This window comes from Planococcus citri, chromosome 5 (genome assembly GCF_950023065.1).
Source record: "Planococcus citri chromosome 5, ihPlaCitr1.1, whole genome shotgun sequence".
In the NCBI taxonomy this organism is placed as follows: Eukaryota; Metazoa; Arthropoda; class Insecta; order Hemiptera; family Pseudococcidae; genus Planococcus; species Planococcus citri.
Window position 1 is genome coordinate 14,780,110 of NC_088681.1, and position 5,893 is coordinate 14,786,002.

The 5,893-nt window shown below is 33.4% G+C and overlaps 1 protein-coding gene across 1 annotated transcript in view; it reads left to right on the forward strand.

Moving 5' to 3' along the window:
• Positions 1 to 5,893, forward strand: part of LOC135847064 (acetylcholinesterase-like) — an 83,043-nt gene that overhangs the window by 63,328 nt on the left and 13,822 nt on the right. The window lies entirely within an intron of this gene.

Consider the following 5,893-nt stretch of genomic DNA (forward strand, 5'->3'; position numbering starts at 1 on the left):
CTTAATTTAAATTATCTCATTTTCAAGATGAGCACTTTTTATGAAAAAAAGCACGCCACCTTAATTAGGTTGGAGGAGGAGGGGAGGGATGATTTGAAAAAAATCAAAGCGATGTGATTTCAATTCGATCTGTTTCATGTCCCTAGAACCTCCGATTAATGTTTGTAGTTAATTTTGCCCCTCTTTAAACGAATTATTGAATTTGCTCGAATTTCTCGTTCAACTGTGTGCTTTTTTGCTCCAATCACTTCTAATTCAATTTTAACACTTTTGAGCCAACTGTAAGTTATGTTCTTATGTAGATTCAAAATTGATAAAAATTTGAAATTAAAACTGAATTAAATTTAAAATTCAAATTAAAATAAAATTAAAAATTCAAATTTTTGAAATCAGAAATATTAAATTCAAATTCAAATTTTACAAGGGAGGGGAGTCACAGCCTATTGACCGGATCCCTACTATAAGTAGTTCTAACTATAATCCAAAGGCTTGCTTCTCCAAAGCCTCCGAGGGCCATGAGGGTGCAGCAGCTGGATTGCTTCAGTGTTGATGAGGCTGTGTAAGTGCTTATCATGGGCATCCGCATAACATTCACATACTTCATCCACATAGGGAATACTCAAATCAGCGTGGATATCATCATTATGTGAGAATCTGCATGCATTCACAATCATTCTCAGTATGACATTTTACCTTCTCTGTATCACCTGGCGATTAGACCTTTCTGCACAGCCCCATAGCACCAGACCATAAGTCCAGATAGGTCGGATAATCTGCTTGTAGACCAGGATTTTGCAGCTCAGGTCCAGTTCCGAGTGCCTTCCAATTAGCCAATATAGTTGCCGCACCTTTTTCTACATCTGGTTGGACTTCATTTTCACATAGACCTTCCATGATAATCTGGAGTCCAAGTGCATTCCCAGGTATTTAGCAGAGTCAGCCTGTGGTATTAGCTCACCTGCAACATTAACCCTCATTGAGCTGTTGGCATGATGGAGAGTGAAGAGCATGTGCCTCGACTTTTGATGATTCAAGGCAATCCTCCACTTTCTTGTCCAATTTGTAAAATTTGTCTAGTGACTTTTGCAGTATGTTGTTGGCACTGCTCTGGTCTCTGCTCACACTAAGACTGCAGTATCATCTGCAAATGTTGCTGTGGTAGTAGTATCATCAGTAGGGAGATCTTTAGTGGGTATATGTGACCATTCGCAATAAAACCAACCATTGATCGCAAAAAATTGAAAAATGTTTTTTTGCCTATTTTTGTCCCCTAAACCATTTAGGGGCCAAAAATAGCCAAAAATTAGGTGAAAAAAACATTTTTTGATTTTTTGAGACTGATGGTCAGTTTTATTGCGGATGGTCACATATAGCAGGTATAGCAGGGGGCTGAGTACTTGTGGTACTCCCACCTAGATCTCGCCAAATTGTGACAAGGCCTCTTCATAACTGACTCTAAATAGCCTCTGCTTCAAGTACAATAACTCAATCAATCGACAAAGGTTGCCTGGAAGAATTTTTGATAACTTGTAAATTAGTCCTTTGTGCCAGACTGTATCAAATGCCTTTGCAACATCCAAAAACACTACTGAGCTAAACTTTTTCTCCTCCAACACATTTTCAATGATAGTAACTGCCTGATGAACCTCCTGAATCCAAACTGGTGGAGGGGTAGATTTTCACCAACCAAAGGGAGCATTCTTTTAATCAATAGTTTTTCAAAGCAATATAAAATAAAAATGAAAACTAAAATTTAAATTATTAAACTTGAAATGGAATTAAAACAGAATTCTAAATCAAAATTGAACTTGAAATGGGATCAAACAGAATTCAGAACTGAAATCAAACTGTATTTTAAATTCAAATTTTAAGGGCAAATTGAATATAAAATGAATCAAATTGAAAATTAAATTTGAAATGAAAAATGTAACTAAAATTAAAATTAAATTAAACGCATGAACTTTTGAAATAGAATTTCATCATTATCATTGAGCTTTGACCCGGTGAGCTGTTCAGACTGTCTGGGAAACTGTAGAATTATTCGCTGATGTGTCATGTCATCATGTTTTTTTCAGTCTTCCTCTGCTCCTCCTGCCAGTTGGAGTGTATTCTTTGATTGGGGGGGGGGGCGTTCGTCAGGCATTCTATCAACTAGTGGTTCAAAGTTACCAATATACATCGATGTACAAGGGTTGATTAATGCACATCAAACTGGCAAAAATTTGTTGGAAACCCGGTTTTTTTGAACTGCAATTTGGACTTAATTTTATAAAAACCAGAATGCTTTGTTAAAAAATTGTACATGACTCATGAAAACAGCAAGGAAAAATGCAGTTTTGCTCGTAGTTTACAAAGTATGTTATTTCATCTGTAAAACATGCCCAATTTTCCCAGATTTTCCTTCTGAAAAAAACGTCACTTTTGAATTTTGATGTAACATCTTTGGTTTATCGAAGATATCAATATTATAAGCTCACATTGATAACTTTGCACCATGTGTCTTTGTCATTTATTCTTTCTGTAATCTTTCATCTTTCCAATGATTGGCTCTGCTCCAAGCTGCTTCAGGATGTCTCCATTCCTTTTCCTATCGTGTCTCATATGAGTATACCGCGGTGGCTGGCATTAATCTCATTTCTGCTGCAGTTACTCTGCTTTTTAAATCCTTTCTCATTGTCCATGTTTCGCTTCCATACAGCAGCATTGGTCTTACCAGCGTATTGTAGATTCTTATTTGAGTTTCGGCTCTGACTTTTCTTGGAGGGATGGCTAGGTTTATTGCCCTACTTACTCTCAGAAATTTGTTCATCTTAAGTTGTGCGTCAACCTCTCCTTCATAAGATAGCTCGCACCCGAGATACTGTAGTCCCCGCTTAATGGAATTGGTTTGGGCTAAGGTACTTTTAATTCTATTAACCGGGATATTCTAATAAGCTGTCCAATAAAAAAACGCAGAAAAAGTTTCAAAATATGTATCCTATATCATTGCTTATAGCATTATAACCCTACTATGAAAATCCTACTCATATTTGGGCTTTACCTTGGTTATAAATAAGCTTGGACTTCCTTCAACATAATTTCCATCATTTTCACAAAAAAATTTCCAATTTCTACCCATACTTATTTATTAGAATCGAGTTGGTACCCACCGCCAACTACCCAGTATGTTTCATTCTATAAACCAGAGAAAGCTGATTAGCTGAAGGATAAAAACACACAAAATTCCAAATTCTGTTGAAATTTCATCACTTTTTGATGTGATGTTTTTCAGTACTTTTTTGGTTGTTTAGTTAGGTACATTTAGTCTTTTAATATGTTTTAAACACTTTTTTGGGCAATTTTTATAAAGTTTTACAGAAATTTCATCATCTTTTTTGCCAATTTTCACTGATTACAAAATAATCTTCATTTTGTGTTTTTATGCCATTTTAACATGTTTAAAACAATAATATGTCTTTTTCATTCTATTTTTGTTAAATTTTGTCGAATTTCCATGATTTTCTCCAACTTTTGAAGATTAATCAATTCTATTAACCGAACCCAATGCTCTTTTTCACTACAATTTCTCATTCCATATTTTTTATCTGCAAGTCATCTTCATTGTCAGCTAAACATGAACAAACATTTTATTATGAACTCAATGAAAATTGGATTTGCAATTCAGATTGATGCAGAATTAAATTTGAAAGGTAAAATCAAAATTAAATTTGAAAGCAAAATCTAAATTAAATATGAAAACAAAATTAAAATTAAATTTGAAAGCAAAATCAAAATTAAATTTGAAAGCAAAATCAGAAGTAAATTTAAAAGCAAAATCAAAATTAAATTTGATAGGTAAAATTAAAACATAACCAATTTAAAATTAAAATCAAACTAAAATTTGAATAAAGTGAAAATTGAGTTTGAATTAATTCAAAGGAAATTAAATTTGAAGGGAGATAAAGATGAACAAAAATTTCATTTTGAACTCAATGAAAATTGGATTTGAAATTCAGATTGAAGTGGAATTAAAAATGAAAATTGAATTTGAAAGTAAAATCAAAATTAAATTTGAAAGCAAAATCAAAATTACATTTGACATTGAAACCAAAATTAAATTTGAAAGGTAGAATTGAAACATAATTTAAAATTAAAATCAAACTGAAATTTGAATTTTAAAGTATAAATTGAATTTGAAATATGTATTTCGAATTGAATTGAAATTCAAAATAAAAATCAGATTCGAAATGAAAAATGAAAGTAAAATTTTAACTAGAAATTTGAAATACATAAATACAATGAAAGCAGAATTTACAATTCAAATTGAAGTGAAATTTAAAGTTAAAATCTTTGCTCATTTTTTTAAAAACTTCTACTCTAGGGGAGAAGTCAAGTTGAAAATAACAATTGAAAATTTGAACTCATTTTACATTAGAAACTGGTCTATAGAGGGTACATAATTTTGATCCAAACGTAAAAAAAATCGATGTGACATATCGATTGTTACTGATTCGAAGGCGCTGAGTTCGAATATGGGCTTATTTTTTCGATTCGAGGCGACTCCTTTGAATTTCCCCTTCTCCTCTATAATTGCATAGGTAATACTGAAAATGACGAGGGCGGTGCCTCATCAGTTGAGTTTCCAAAAGTCAGTATCGAATTCGAATTCGAAAATCTACTCATTTTTTTGAGTGCCTATAACCTTTGAAAATATCCCCCCCCCCAGGAATCACCTTTGTGAGATAAATGTCTGCAAAAATCACCAATACAATATATGATATAATAAGATTCACTTCAATTTAAGGATATCGAGTTCGAAAATTTATCTTTTTACCTCCTATAGTTTCCCTTTCTTTCAATTTTGAAAATAAGTGCTTTTTGATTCTTCAAAAATTCTCCAATAAGCAATCAAAAATTAAACTTTTATATTTGTAACTTGTAAAAATAGTTCTTTTTCAAGGTCTCTTCTCGATCTAGGTACTGTTCATTCCATTCTATTCCCAATCGGTACGTACCTATATAAATTCGTGTAACATCTTTTGCCACCACTGCCATTCGTACAATATTAAACAATCCTCTCGTCAGTTTAGCTTTCATCGGTGTATTATTCACAATACAAAACCGTTTAAAAATTCTCTTTAAACGGTATTCTATACGTATATATACGAAGATCGGCGAAGATATTAGCTCTTTGTACCACCTCTTGTGTACGTAAAACTATGTATAAAGAGAGCAAAAGATACGCAACGACCAAAGAGACCATTCGCCAATGGCTTAACAGTCGTTTAATTGAAAACTGCTGCCGGAAAAATAAACAACAAATGAGTGGCAAACGCATCGCCGTCGCACCGTACAGTTCTAAAAAGAGAACAGGGAAAAAAACCCTGCAAAAGAGAGAGAAAGAAATATACAGAATAAATTAAATGTACGTAGGAAAGAAAATGCTCTACAACAAACTACGACTACGCTGCGGTGGCGACGACACATTGGTAGAATTCTTCGTCGTGTTGTCGCTTTGACAGATTAAAATTCTTTTCTTTTCGTGTTTTTTTTTCAACTCTCTTTCTCTTTGCTCGGTCGTCGCATTTCACCCTTGTAACATTAATTGTTGCGAATCGACGACTGCTCGACGTTGTAACACGATGCTGTGTGCAGAACACGATAAGATGCCCGGCTGCCCTCACCCTGTCTTTCAAATGTCACGCTTGTATTTCGTTATACTATAATATAGCCCACCACGTTATACGTTAGCTTTACTTATGTTTTAGTATAAATACACTGTTCGCCTTTGCGTATATTTTAATTTCATTTTATATAATATACTTTTTTACGTAGGTACCATAACCTACGTAGCCTTTTTTCGGTTCAAATTTTTATTTACAGTACCTCGAATATGTTTTGCGTTTGTTTACAG